Raw genomic sequence first — 16,841 nt, forward strand, 5'->3', positions numbered from 1 at the left:
CATGTTGACAACCGCTGGAGGAGCTTCAGAAATTTGTATTTGTTGAAGTCTCGTCCTGAGGTCTTCAGTGGCCTCACAAGATTTTGCTTCCAAAATGTCAGCTGTTTCTGGTTCGAAGGATCCTTCAACATCAGTGTTGAAGACTGTGTCATTATTTAGGCTTTCAGTAGCCTGCTTTCCACTTGACACCAATTTTGGCTCAGCAAACTCGACTTCAGATACTTCTACCATGTTGATGTTGTACGGCTCCCACAAGTTGTTGTCAGCAATGTTCATAGGATTGGTATCGACCTTCATATGGCTTTTGATCTTGTCAACAAACTTCAAACGACCATCCCTGATAGCATTCTGAATTAGATCCCTGAAAAGAAAACATTGTGAGGTTTTATGGCCTAGAAAGCCATGATATTTACAAAAACCTCGCTTCTTCCTTTGTTCTAACGGAGGAATTTTAGAATTAGAAGGTACTATCATCTGGCCATCTTTTACTAATAAATCGAATATCTCGTCACACTTGGTGACATCGAATGTATAAGTTTTCTTAGGGAATTTATCAATTTGATCATTTTCTACTGGATTCTCCCCATTGGCAGGCGTGAGTAATTTACAAGCATAAGGCGGTGCTTCTTTTAATTCCGCTAGGTCTATTTCGACCTTCTCCGTGCCATATGAGTCATCGAAGGCTTCGCTATCAGTGTCTTCGACTTCAACATAGGATACTCTTTCTTTCTTGTAACTCTTGTTCGCTTTAGCCTTTTCTGCCTTCAGTCGTTCGACCTGTCGAACCCTATCTTCCAATTGAGCCATGTCCCTTAAATATTGGGTATCTAATTTCTTTCTAATCGAATAGTCCAAACCGCTAGTGGCTATTTCGACTAATTCATGCTCCGGGACGACTGTGAAACATCTTGATTTCAACAAACGAAACCTGTTTAGATAATCATCAATAGGCTCTGTAAACATTCTTTTAATGCTAGCCAATTCCTTCAAACTTATTTTTGTTTGGCCCATGTAAAATTGTTCGTGGAACAATCTTTCCAGTTCTGTCCATGTATCTATGGAGTTTGGGGGCAAGGTGGTAAACCAAATGAAAGCATTCTTGGTTAACGAACTAGGAAAATATTTGATCCTTAGATCTTCATTTCCTGCTAACGATCCTGCCTCTGTTAAATATCTGGCTATGTGTTCGACCGTCGATTCACTAGTATCCCCTGCAAATTTAGTAAACTTTGGTACCTTAATACCCCTAGGCAATTCACTCTACATGATGTATTCAGGTATGGGGGATGTGTAATTTGGCCGTCGAAACCCAGTATTGAGGCCGTTGTTAGCCATTATTCTTTCTATCATGGCAGTTAGATTATTTTCTGTTGCCACGTCATTTCTTCTGACTCTGTGAACAACGTCATCAAGATGTTCGCCCCTTTCCACCATAACTAACCTAGGTTGTTGTCGAAGAATAGCCTGTTGGCCAGTCTCCGTCGTTTCAATTTGAGTTCCCAATTCAACCATTGGATTCTGTACGACTGGATTTGGCCTTGGTGGGGGTTCCATGTTTCGGACTTGTCGAATAATTGGATCCTCCTCCTGGTAGGTTAACTGGTTATTCCTTTGTCTGTTTTGTGGGACTCCTAAAAAATCCGCCATTCGTCCTAATTGTGATGATAATCTTTGGTATGTTTCTGCGCTATCCTGGCTCGACCTAGTAACACTTGCTACTATTGGATTAAAGATGGTTCCTAATTCTCTAGCAAGGAGTCTTACCATATCCTGGTTACTTGCATCCATTTCTTGTCGAAATGCTGCTTGAGTACTGGTAGTTATAACGCGAATCTGAGCCGACAAACCAGCATTGTGTGCGTTTCGACCTACTGAACCCACATTTGGTGAAAAAGCCGTTGGGTTGGTTGTAGTATATGTAGGCCCTGCTCCTCGTGTACTTGCCATGTATGAATATGGCATCCCGTATGGCATATTTGGACTTGGTCTCCAACCATCCACAGTAAATGATGGTCTTGGGGTGGATAAATGATTTGTAGCGTTCGTTGATACGGGTGGCATCTCGCCTGTGCTTGCCAACGGGGGAGCGGTAGTCGATACTGAAATTGGGATAGTCCCAGTAGAAGTATTCTCAATCCTGGCTTGCGAACTATCCGTTGGTTCCGGTCTTGTCGAAACCGGTATAGCCTGCGCTCGTTGAGTGGAAGTCAAAACATTTGTTGCGTTAGGCGCTACTACTCCTGATCCTTGTGGGGGATTCTCTTCGCCCCCTGCGCTGGCCGTTACGACCATTTTCTTGTTGTACCTTCGTTTAGGAACTGGGTTTGCACTTTTTTTAATTTACCGTTCCTAATGTTCTTACAAGGCCTTGACAATTTCTAGACAAAACAAAACAATCGACTAATAACACTTAGTCTGACACGGTCCCACCGGGTGTGCCAATTTGTTTACGGTGATTTCTGGTAAACAACCGCTAGTCTTCCAAACTATAATAAATATGATTTGGTTACTCGCAGGATCGACTAGATTGATCCTATAGGACATAGTCAAACGAAAGTTTTATTAATGTGACTTGGTTCATACCTGTTTGTTTTGATTTCGAGAAATATACATTAAAAAATGACTAATCATTCGATGTAACGTTAGTCGTACAAGTTATTGTAACTTCAATGCATAAATCATAATAATGAAAGCATGTAAATTGCGATAATGGAAATTTAACACGAATTAATGTAAAGTGCAGGAATATAAATCGCAGGAAAGTAAATAACATGAAAGTAAATAACTCTGAAAGTAAAGATTTGAAAGTAAATACTTGAACAAAGAAAAGCAAGTAAAGAAATCAAAAAGACATTTGATGAAAATAAGAACATGTATATTCAAATTGGTGGTGTCATACGTACATTTCTTCAGCGAACTCTTTCTCTTAACACTTGATACTTGAGCGATATATGAGTAATTTGTACAAAATGAACACACGAAATCCTAACATTAAGACTCCTATTTATACTAAATTCGACCATAACGGTCCTTCACTAATGTAATACCACGTTGAACACAGAAAATCCAGGGACGCCATCTGTCTTCGTGCGGTTACATAAACTACTTCGAAATTCAAATAATCCCGCCTGAATCTTCCTTCGACGCGTGGCAAGAAACTTAGAAACGAGAGTAATATGAAAATACGCTAAGTCTCAGCACTTCGCATATTTCATAAAAATGTTTAAGTCCCAAAGACAAAATCCTTTCGAACTTAGCTTCAGTGCTGTCCGTCTTCGTTCCAACTTAAACTTAACATTTTTGAACATGGCCATCAGTAGCCATTCTTTTCTTCGTAGATAATCATCAATAACCATCTTCTTAAAAATCTAACTCTTTGAAGAACATCTTTCTCGAACGAAATCCTCAGCTAACACATACATTGGTAATTTGGAAGATTTTCGTGTGCTATACTACCTAAAAGTCACGAAGTTTGTTATACTTGAAAAATTTGGTCTTTTGAAAGATTTCCGTGTGCTATACTACATAAAAGTCACTAAATTCGTTAAACTTGAAATTTTTTATTATTTAGGAAGATTTATGTGTGTCATACTACATAAAAGTCATGAACTTCGTTTAACTTGCATACATTGGTCTTTTGAAATAATTTCGTGAGCTACATTCCATAAAAGTCTCGAAGTTTGTTAAACTTGAAAATTCTGGTACTTTGGAAGATTTTTCTCTGCTATACTACATAAAAGTCACGAAATTTGTTAAACTTACAAAATTTGGTCTTTTGAAAGATTTTCGTACATTACACTTCATAAAAGTCACAAAGTTCATTAAACATGCAAATTTTAATATTTTGGAAGATTTTCGTGTGCTATACTACATAAAAGACACGAACTTCGTTAAAATTGCATACATTTGAATTTTGGATGATTTTCGTGTGCTATACTACATAAAAGTCATGAAGTTTATTAAACTTGCAAAATTTTGTCTTTTGGAGATTTATCTGTTCTATATAATACGTAAAAGTCATGAAGTTTCTTGAATTTGCAAATTTTGGTCTTTTAGAATATTTTCGTGCGCTACATTCCATAAAAGTATCGAAGTTTGTTAAACTTGCAAATTCTGGTATTTTGGAAGATTTTTGTGTGCTGTACAGTACTACATAAAAGTCACGAACTTCGTTAAACTTGCATACATTAGTATTTTGGATGATTTTCGTGTGCTATAATACATAAATGTTACGAAGTTCGTTAAACTTGCAAACATTGGTAATTTGGAAGATTTTCGTGTGCTATACTACCTAAAATTCACGAAATTTGTTATACTTGAAAAATTTGGTCTTTCAAAAGATTTCCGTGTACTATACTACATAAAAGTTACTAAATTCGTTAAACTTTAAAATTTGTTATTTAGGAAGATTTTTATGTGCTATACTACATAAAAGTCATGAACTTCGTTTAACTTGCATACATTGGTCTTTTGGAATATTTTCGTGAGCTACATTCCATAAAAGTCTCGAAGTTTGTTAAGCTTGCAAATTCTGGTACTTTGGAAGATTTTTGTGTGCTATACAACATAAAAGTCATGAACTTCGTTAAACTTGCATATATTAGTATTTTGGATGATTTTCGTGGGCTATAATACATAAATGTTAAGAAGTTCGTTAAACTTGAATACATTGGTAATATGGAAGATTTTCGTGTGCTATACTACCTAAAAGTCACAAAGTTTGTTATACTTGAAAAATTTGGTCTTTCGAAAGATTTCCGTGTGCTATACTACATAAAAGTCACTAAATTCGTTAAACTTGAAAAATTTTATTATTTAGGAAGATTTATGTGTGTTATACTACATAATAGTCATGAACTTCGTTTAACTTGCATACATTGGTCTTTTGGAATATTTTCATGAGCTACATTCCATTAAAGTCTCGAAGTTTGTTAAACTTGCAAATTCTGGTACTTTGGAAGACTTTTGTGTGCTATACTACATAAAAGTCACGAAATTTGTTAAACTTGCAAAATTTGGTCTTTTGAAAGATTTTCGTACATTACACTTCATAAAAGTCACAAAGTTCGTTAAACGTGCAAATTTTAATATTTTGGAAGATTTTCGTGTGCTATACTACATAAAATACACGGACTTCGTTAAAATTGCATACATTGGTATTTTGGATGATTTTCGTGTGCTATACTACATAAACGTTACGAAGTTCTTTAAACTTGCATACATTGGTATTTTGGAAGATTTCCGTGGCCTATTTTACATAAAAGTCACGAAGTTTGTTATACCTGCAAAATTTGGTCTTTCGGAAGATTTTCGAGTTCTATACTACATAAAAGTCACGAAATTCGTTAAACTTGCAAATTTTATTATTTTGGAAGATTTTTGTGTGTTGTACTACATAAAAGTCATGAACTTTGTTAAACTTGCATACATTGATAATTTGGATGATTTCCGTGTGCTATATTACATAAAAGTCATGAAGTTTATTAAACTTGCAAAATTTTGTCTTTTGGAGATTTTTCTGTTCTATATAATACGTAAAAGTCATGAAGTTTGTTGAACTTGCAAATTTTGGTCTTTTGGAATATTTTTGTGCGCTACATTCCATCAAAGTATCGATGTTTGTTAAACTTGCAAATTCTTGTATTTTGGAAGATTTTTGTGTGTTGTACTACATAAAAGTCACGTACTTCGTTAAACTTGCATACATTAGTATTTTGGATGATTTTCGTGTGCTATAATACATAAATGTTAAGAAGTTCGTTAAACTTGCATACATTGGTAATTTAGAAGATTTTCTTGTGCTATACTACCTAAAATTCACGAAGTTTGTTATACTTGAAAAATTTGGTCTTTCGAAAGATTTTCATGTGCTATACTACTTAAAAGTTATTAAATTCGTTAAACTTGAAAATTTTATTATTTAGGAATATTTATGTGTGCTATACTACATAAAAGTCATGAACTTCGTTTAACTTGCATACATTGGTCTTTTGGAATATTTTCGTGAGCTACATTCCATAAAAGTCTCGAAGTTTGTTAAGCTTGCAAATTCTAGTACTTTGGAAGATTTTTGTGTGCTATACTACATAAAAGTCACGAAATTTGTTAAACTTGCAAAATTTGGTCTTTTGAAAGATTTCATTACATTACACTACATAAAATTCACAAAGTTCGTTAAACTTGCAAATTTTAATATTTTGGAAGATTTTCGTGTGCTATACTACATAAAAGACACGAACTTCGTTAAAATTGCATACATTTGAATTTTGGATGATTTTCGTGATGCTATACTACATAAACGTTACGAAGTTCGTTAAACTTGCATACATTGGTATTTTGGAAGATATCCGCGTGCTATTTTTTATAAAGGTCACGAAGTTTGTTATACCTGCAAAATTTGGTCTTTCGGAAGATTTTCGAGTGCAATACTACATAAAAGTCACGAAATTCGTTAAACTTGCAAATTTTATTATTTTGGAAGATTTCCGTGTGCTGTACTACATAAAAGTCATGAACTTTTTTAAACTTGCATACATTGATATTTTGGATGATTTCCGTGTGCTATACTACATAAAAGTCATGAAGTTTATTAAACTTGCAAAATTTTGTCTTTTGGAGATTTTTCTGTTCTATATACTACGTAAGATTCATGAAGTTTGTTGAACTTGCAAATTTTGGTCTTTTGGAATATTTTCGTGCGATACATTTCATAAAGGTCTCGAAGTTTGTTAAACTTGCAAATTCTGGTATCTTGGATGATTTTTGTGTGCTATACAACATAAAAGTCATGAACTTCGTTAAACTTGCATACATTAGTATTTTGGATGATTTTCGTGGGCTATAATACATAAATGTTAAAAAGTTCGTTAAACTTGCATACATTGGTAATATGGAAGATTTTCGTGTGCTATACTACCTAAAAGTCACGAAGTTTGTTATACTTGAAAAATTTGGTCTTTCGAAAGATTTCCGTGTGCTATACTACATAAAAGTCACTAAATTCGTTAAACTTGAAAATTTTTATTATTTAGGAAGATTTATGTGTGTTATACTACATAAAAGTCATGAACTTCGTTTAACTTGCATACATTGGTCTTTTGGAATATTTTCGTGAGCTACATTCCATTAAAGTCTCGAAGTTTGTTAAACTTGCAAATTCTGGTACTTTGGAAGATTTTTCTCTGCTATACTACATAAAAGTCACGAAATTTGTTAAACTTACAAAATTTGGTCTTTTGAAAGATTTTCGTACATTACACTTCATAAAAGTCACAAAGTTCATTAAACATGCAAATTTTAATATTTTGGAAGATTTTCGTGTGCTATACTACATAAAAGACACGAACTTCGTTAAAATTGCATACATTTGAATTTTGGATGATTTTCGTGTGCTATACTACATAAAAGTCATGAAGTTTATTAAACTTGCAAAATTTTGTCTTTTGGAGATTTTTCTGTTCTATATAATACGTAAAAGTCATGAAGTTTCTTGAATTTGCAAATTTTGGTCTTTTAGAATATTTTCGTGCGCTACATTCCATAAAAGTATCGAAGTTTGTTAAACTTGCAAATTCTGGTATTTTGGAAGATTTTTGTGTGCTGTACAGTACTACATAAAAGTCACGAACTTCGTTAAACTTGCATACATTAGTATTTTGGATGATTTTCGTGTGCTATAATACATAAATGTTACGAAGTTCGTTAAACTTGCAAACATTGGTAATTTGGAAGATTTTCGTGTGCTATACTACCTAAAATTCACGAAATTTGTTATACTTGAAAAATTTGGTCTTTCAAAAGATTTCCGTGTACTATACTACATAAAAGTTACTAAATTCGTTAAACTTTAAAATTTATTATTTAGGAAGATTTTTATGTGCTATACTACATAAAAGTCATGAACTTCGTTTAACTTGCATACATTGGTCTTTTGGAATTTTTTCGTGAGCTACATTCCATAAAAGTCTCGAAGTTTGTTAAGCTTGCAAATTCTGGTACTTTGGAAGATTTTTGTGTGCTATACAACATAAAAGTCATGAACTTCGTTAAACTTGCATATATTAGTATTTTGGATGATTTTCGTGGGCTATAATACATAAATGTTAAGAAGTTCGTTAAACTTGCATACATTGGTAATATGGAAGATTTTCGTGTGCTATACTACCTAAAAGTCACGAAGTTTGTTATACTTGAAAAATTTGGTCTTTCGAAAGATTTCCGTGTGCTATACTACATAAAAGTCACTAAATTCGTTAAACTTGAAAAATTTTATTATTTAGGAAGATTTATGTGTGTTATACTACATAAAAGTCATGAACTTCGTTTAACTTGCATAGATTGGTCTTTTGGAATATTTTCGTGAGCTACATTCCATTAAAGTCTCGAAGTTTGTTAAACTTGCAAATTCTGGTACTTTGGAAGATTTTTGTGTGCTATACTACATAAAAGTCACGAAATTTGTTAAACTTGCAAAATTTGGTCTTTTGAAAGATTTTCGTACATTACACTTCATAAAAGTCACAAAGTTCGTTAAACGTGCAAATTTTAATATTTTGGAAGATTTTCGTGTGCTATACTACATAAAAGACACGAACTTCGTTAAAATTGCATACATTTGAATTTTGGATGATTTTCGTGATGCTATACTACATAAACGTTACGAAGTTCTTTAAACTTGCATACATTGGTATTTTGGAAGATTTCCGTGGCCTATTTTACATAAAAGTCACGAAGTTTGTTATACCTGCAAAATTTGGTCTTTCGGAAGATTTTCGAGTTCTATACTACATAAAAGTCACGAAATTCGTTAAACTTGCAAATTTTATTATTTTGGAAGATTTTTGTGTGTTGCACTACATAAAAGTCATGAACTTTGTTAAACTTGCATACATTGATAATTTGGATGATTTCCGTGTGCTATATTACATAAAAGTCATGAAGTTTATTAAACTTGCAAAATTTTGTCTTTTGGAGATTTTTCTGTTCTATATAATACGTAAAAGTCATGAAGTTTGTTGAACTTGCAAATTTTGGTCTTTTGGAATATTTTTGTGCGCTACATTCCATCAAAGTATCGATGTTTGTTAAACTTGCAAATTCTTGTATTTTGGAAGATTTTTGTGTGTTGTACTACATAAAAGTCACAAACTTCGTTAAACTTGCATACATTAGTATTTTGGATGATTTTCGTGTGCTATAATACATAAATGTTAAGAAGTTCGTTAAACTTGCATACATTGGTAATTTAGAAGATTTTCGTGTGCTATACTACCTAAAATTCACGAAGTTTGTTATACTTGAAAAATTTGGTCTTTCGAAAGATTTTCGTGTGCTATACTACATAAAAGTTATTAAATTCGTTAAACTTGAAAATTTTATTATTTAGGAATATTTATGTGTGCTTTACTACATAAAAGTCATGAACTTCGTCTAACTTGCATACATTGGTCTTTTGGAATATTTTCGTGAGCTACATTCCATAAAAGTCTCGAAGTTTGTTAAGCTTGCAAATTCTGGTACTTTGGAAGATTTTTGTGTGCTATACTACATAAAAGTCACGAAATTTGTTAAACTTGCAAAATTTGGTCTTTTGAAAGATTTCATTACATTACACTACATAAAATTCACAAAGTTCGTTAAACTTGCAAATTTTAATATTTTGGAAGATTTTCGTGTGCTATACTACATAAAAGACACGAACTTCGTTAAAATTGCATACATTTGAATTTTGGATGATTTTCGTGATGCTATACTACATAAACGTTACGAAGTTCGTTAAACTTGCATACATTGGTATTTTGGAAGATATCCGCGTGCTATTTTTTATAAAGGTCACGAAGTTTGTTATACCTGCAAAATTTGGTCTTTCGGAAGATTTTCGAGTGCAATACTACATAAAAGTCACGAAATTCGTTAAACTTGCAAATTTTATTATTTTGGAAGATTTCCGTGTGCTGTACTACATAAAAGTCATGAACTTTTTTAAACTTGCATACATTGGTAATATGGAAGATTTTCGTGTGCTATACTACCTAAAAGTCACGAAGTTTGTTATACTTGAAAAATTTGGTCTTTCGAAAGATTTCCGTGTGCTATACTACATAAAAGTCACTAAATTCGTTAAACTTGAAAATTTTTATTATTTAGGAAGATTTATGTGTGTTATACTACATAAAAGTCATGAACTTCGTTTAACTTGCATACATTGGTCTTTTGGAATATTTTCGTGAGCTACATTCCATTAAAGTCTCGAAGTTTGTTAAACTTGCAAATTCTGGTACTTTGGAAGATTTTTCTCTGCTATACTACATAAAAGTCACGAAATTTGTTAAACTTACAAAATTTGGTCTTTTGAAAGATTTTCGTACATTACACTTCATAAAAGTCACAAAGTTCATTAAACATGCAAATTTTAATATTTTGGAAGATTTTCGTGTGCTATACTACATAAAAGACACGAACTTCGTTAAAATTGCATACATTTGAATTTTGGATGATTTTCGTGTGCTATACTACATAAAAGTCATGAAGTTTATTAAGCTTGCAAAATTTTGTCTTTTGGAGATTTTTCTGTTCTATATAATACGTAAAAGTCATGAAGTTTCTTGAATTTGCAAATTTTGGTCTTTTAGAATATTTTCGTGCGCTACATTCCATAAAAGTATCGAAGTTTGTTAAACTTGCAAATTCTGGTATTTTGGAAGATTTTTGTGTGCTGTACAGTACTACATAAAAGTCACGAACTTCGTTAAACTTGCATACATTAGTATTTTGGATGATTTTCGTGTGCTATAATACATAAATGTTACGAAGTTCGTTAAACTTGCAAACATTGGTAATTTGGAAGATTTTCGTGTGCTATACTACCTAAAATTCACGAAATTTGTTATACTTGAAAAATTTGGTCTTTCAAAATATTTCCGTGTACTATACTACATAAAAGTTACTAAATTCGTTAAACTTTAAAATTTATTATTTAGGAAGATTTTTATGTGCTATACTACATAAAAGTCATGAACTTCGTTTAACTTGCATACATTGGTCTTTTGGAATTTTTTCGTGAGCTACATTCCATAAAAGTCTCGAAGTTTGTTAAGCTTGCAAATTCTGGTACTTTGGAAGATTTTTGTGTGCTATACAACATAAAAGTCATGAACTTCGTTAAACTTGCATATATTAGTATTTTGGATGATTTTCGTGGGCTATAATACATAAATGTTAAGAAGTTCGTTAAACTTGCATACATTGGTAATATGGAAGATTTTCGTGTGCTATACTACCTAAAAGTCACGAAGTTTGTTATACTTGAAAAATTTGGTCTTTCGAAAGATTTCCTTGTGCTATACTACATAAAAGTCACTAAATTCGTTAAACTTGAAAAATTTTATTATTTAGGAAGATTTATGTGTGTTATACTACATAAAAGTCATGAACTTCGTTTAACTTGCATAGATTGGTCTTTTGGAATATTTTCGTTAGCTACATTCCATTAAAGTCTCGAAGTTTGTTAAACTTGCAAATTCTGGTACTTTGGAAGATTTTTGTGTGCTATACTACATAAAAGTCACGAAATTTGTTAAACTTGCAAAATTTGGTCTTTTGAAAGATTTTCGTACATTACACTTCATAAAAGTCACAAAGTTCGTTAAACGTGCAAATTTTAATATTTTGGAAGATTTTCGTGTGCTATACTACATAAAAGACACGAACTTCGTTAAAATTGCATACATTTGAATTTTGGATGATTTTCGTGATGCTATACTACATAAACGTTACGAAGTTCTTTAAACTTGCATACATTGGTATTTTGGAAGATTTCCGTGGCCTATTTTACATAAAAGTCACGAAGTTTGTTATACCTGCAAAATTTGGTCTTTCGGAAGATTTTCGAGTTCTATACTACATAAAAGTCACGAAATTCGTTAAACTTGCAAATTTTATTATTTTGGAAGATTTTTGTGTGTTGTACTACATAAAAGTCATGAACTTTGTTAAACTTGCATACATTGATAATTTGGATGATTTCTGTGTGCTATATTACATAAAAGTCATGAAGTTTATTAAACTTGCAAAATTTTGTCTTTTGGAGATTTTTCTGTTCTATATAATACGTAAAAGTCATGAAGTTTGTTGAACTTGCAAATTTTGGTCTTTTGGAATATTTTTGTGCGCTACATTCCATCAAAGTATCGATGTTTGTTAAACTTGCAAATTCTTGTATTTTGGAAGATTTTTGTGTGTTGTACTACATAAAAGTCACAAACTTCGTTAAACTTGCATACATTAGTATTTTGGATGATTTTCGTGTGCTATAATACATAAATGTTAAGAAGTTCGTTAAACTTGCATACATTGGTAATTTAGAAGATTTTCGTGTGCTATACTACCTAAAATTCACGAAGTTTGTTATACTTGAAAAATTTGGTCTTTCGAAAGATTTTCGTGTGCTATACTACATAAAAGTTATTAAATTCGTTAAACTTGAAAATTTTATTATTTAGGAATATTTATGTATGCTTTACTACATAAAAGTCATGAACTTCGTCTAACTTGCATACATTGGTCTTTTGGAATATTTTCGTGAGCTACATTCCATAAAAGTCTCGAAGTTTGTTAAGCTTGCAAATTCTGGTACTTTGGAAGATTTTTGTGTGCTATACTACATAAAAGTCACGAAATTTGTTAAACTTGCAAAATTTGGTCTTTTGAAAGATTTCATTACATTACACTACATAAAATTCACAAAGTTCGTTAAACTTGCAAATTTTAATATTTTGGAAGATTTTCGTGTGCTATACTACATAAAAGACACGAACTTCGTTAAAATTGCATACATTTGAATTTTGGATGATTTTCGTGTGCTATACTACATAAAAGTCATGAAGTTTATTAAACTTGCAAAATTTTGTCTTTTGGAGATTTTTCTGTTTTATATAATACGTAAAAGTCATGAAGTTTCTTGAATTTGCAAATTTTGGTCTTTTAGAATATTTTCGTGCGCTACATTCCATAAAAGTATCGAAGTTTGTTAAACTTGCAAATTCTGGTATTTTGGAAGATTTTTGTGTGCTGTACAGTACTACATAAAAGTCACGAACTTCGTTAAACTTGCATACATTAGTATTTTGGATGATTTTCGTGTGCTATAATACATAAATGTTACGAAGTTCGTTAAACTTGCAAACATTGGTAATTTGGAAGATTTTCGTGTGCTATACTACCTAAAATTCACGAAATTTGTTATACTTGAAAAATTTGGTCTTTCAAAAGATTTCCATGTACTATACTACATAAAAGTTACTAAATTCGTTAAACTTTAAAATTTATTATTTAGGAAGATTTTTATGTGCTATACTACATAAAAGTCATGAACTTCGTTTAACTTGCATACATTGGTCTTTTGGAATATTTTCGTGAGCTACATTCCATAAAAGTCTCGAAGTTTGTTAAGCTTGCAAATTCTGGTACTTTGGAAGATTTTTGTGTGCTATACAACATAAAAGTCATGAACTTCGTTAAACTTGCATATATTAGTATTTTGGATGATTTTCGTGGGCTATAATACATAAATGTTAAGAAGTTCGTTAAACTTGCATACATTGGTAATATGGAAGATTTTCGTGTGCTATACTACCTAAAAGTCACGAAGTTTGTTATACTTGAAAAATTTGGTCTTTCGAAAGATTTCCGTGTGCTATACTACATAAAAGTCACTAAATTCGTTAAACTTGAAAATTTTTATTATTTAGGAAGATTTATGTGTGTTATACTACATAAAAGTCATGAACTTCGTTTAACTTGCATACATTGGTCTTTTGGAATATTTTCGTGAGCTACATTCCATTAAAGTCTCGAAGTTTGTTAAACTTGCAAATTCTGGTACTTTGGAAGATTTTTCTCTGCTATACTACATAAAAGTCACGAAATTTGTTAAACTTACAAAATTTGGTCTTTTGAAAGATTTTCGTACATTACACTTCATAAAAGTCACAAAGTTCATTAAACATGCAAATTTTAATATTTTGGAAGATTTTCGTGTGCTATACTACATAAAAGACACGAACTTCGTTAAAATTGCATACATTTGAATTTTGGATGATTTTCGTGTGCTATACTACATAAAAGTCATGAAGTTTATTAAGCTTGCAAAATTTTGTCTTTTGGAGATTTTTCTGTTCTATATAATACGTAAAAGTCATGAAGTTTCTTGAATTTGCAAATTTTGGTCTTTTAGAATATTTTCGTGCGCTACATTCCATAAAAGTATCGAAGTTTGTTAAACTTGCAAATTCTGGTATTTTGGAAGATTTTTGTGTGCTGTACAGTACTACATAAAAGTCACGAACTTCGTTAAACTTGCATACATTAGTATTTTGGATGATTTTCGTGTGCTATAATACATAAATGTTACGAAGTTCGTTAAACTTGCAAACATTGGTAATTTGGAAGATTTTCGTGTGCTATACTACCTAAAATTCACGAAATTTGTTATACTTGAAAAATTTGGTCTTTCAAAATATTTCCGTGTACTATACTACATAAAAGTTACTAAATTCGTTAAACTTTAAAATTTATTATTTAGGAAGATTTTTATGTGCTATACTACATAAAAGTCATGAACTTCGTTTAACTTGCATACATTGGTCTTTTGGAATTTTTTCGTGAGCTACATTCCATAAAAGTCTCGAAGTTTGTTAAGCTTGCAAATTCTGGTACTTTGGAAGATTTTTGTGTGCTATACAACATAAAAGTCATGAACTTCGTTAAACTTGCATATATTAGTATTTTGGATGATTTTCGTGGGCTATAATACATAAATGTTAAGAAGTTCGTTAAACTTGCATACATTGGTAATATGGAAGATTTTCGTGTGCTATACTACCTAAAAGTCACGAAGTTTGTTATACTTGAAAAATTTGGTCTTTCGAAAGATTTCCTTGTGCTATACTACATAAAAGTCACTAAATTCGTTAAACTTGAAAAATTTTATTATTTAGGAAGATTTATGTGTGTTATACTACATAAAAGTCATGAACTTCGTTTAACTTGCATAGATTGGTCTTTTGGAATATTTTCGTTAGCTACATTCCATTAAAGTCTCGAAGTTTGTTAAACTTGCAAATTCTGGTACTTTGGAAGATTTTTGTGTGCTATACTACATAAAAGTCACGAAATTTGTTAAACTTGCAAAATTTGGTCTTTTGAAAGATTTTCGTACATTACACTTCATAAAAGTCACAAAGTTCGTTAAACGTGCAAATTTTAATATTTTGGAAGATTTTCGTGTGCTATACTACATAAAAGACACGAACTTCGTTAAAATTGCATACATTTGAATTTTGGATGATTTTCGTGATGCTATACTACATAAACGTTACGAAGTTCTTTAAACTTGCATACATTGGTATTTTGGAAGATTTCCGTGGCCTATTTTACATAAAAGTCACGAAGTTTGTTATACCTGCAAAATTTGGTCTTTCGGAAGATTTTCGAGTTCTATACTACATAAAAGTCACGAAATTCGTTAAACTTGCAAATTTTATTATTTTGGAAGATTTTTGTGTGTTGTACTACATAAAAGTCATGAACTTTGTTAAACTTGCATACATTGATAATTTGGATGATTTCTGTGTGCTATATTACATAAAAGTCATGAAGTTTATTAAACTTGCAAAATTTTGTCTTTTGGAGATTTTTCTGTTCTATATAATACGTAAAAGTCATGAAGTTTGTTGAACTTGCAAATTTTGGTCTTTTGGAATATTTTTGTGCGCTACATTCCATCAAAGTATCGATGTTTGTTAAACTTGCAAATTCTTGTATTTTGGAAGATTTTTGTGTGTTGTACTACATAAAAGTCACAAACTTCGTTAAACTTGCATACATTAGTATTTTGGATGATTTTCGTGTGCTATAATACATAAATGTTAAGAAGTTCGTTAAACTTGCATACATTGGTAATTTAGAAGATTTTCGTGTGCTATACTACCTAAAATTCACGAAGTTTGTTATACTTGAAAAATTTGGTCTTTCGAAAGATTTTCGTGTGCTATACTACATAAAAGTTATTAAATTCGTTAAACTTGAAAATTTTATTATTTAGGAATATTTATGTATGCTTTACTACATAAAAGTCATGAACTTCGTCTAACTTGCATACATTGGTCTTTTGGAATATTTTCGTGAGCTACATTCCATAAAAGTCTCGAAGTTTGTTAAGCTTGCAAATTCTGGTACTTTGGAAGATTTTTGTGTGCTATACTACATAAAAGTCACGAAATTTGTTAAACTTGCAAAATTTGGTCTTTTGAAAGATTTCATTACATTACACTACATAAAATTCACAAAGTTCGTTAAACTTGCAAATTTTAATATTTTGGAAGATTTTCGTGTGCTATACTACATAAAAGACACGAACTTCGTTAAAATTGCATACATTTGAATTTTGGATGATTTTCGTGTGCTATACTACATAAAAGTCATGAAGTTTATTAAACTTGCAAAATTTTGTCTTTTGGAGATTTTTCTGTTCTATATAATACGTAAAAGTCATGAAGTTTCTTGAATTTGCAAATTTTGGTCTTTTAGAATATTTTCGTGCGCTACATTCCATAAAAGTATCGAAGTTTGTTAAACTTGCAAATTCTGGTATTTTGGAAGATTTTTGTGTGCTGTACAGTACTACATAAAAGTCACGAACTTCGTTAAACTTGCATACATTAGTATTTTGGATGATTTTCGTGTGCTATAATACATAAATGTTACGAAGTTCGTTAAACTTGCAAACATTGGTAATTTGGAAGATTTTCGTGTGCTATACTACCTAAAATTCACGAAATTTG

This window comes from Vicia villosa, linkage group LG2 (assembly GCF_029867415.1).
Source record: "Vicia villosa cultivar HV-30 ecotype Madison, WI linkage group LG2, Vvil1.0, whole genome shotgun sequence".
In the NCBI taxonomy this organism is placed as follows: Eukaryota; Viridiplantae; Streptophyta; class Magnoliopsida; order Fabales; family Fabaceae; genus Vicia; species Vicia villosa.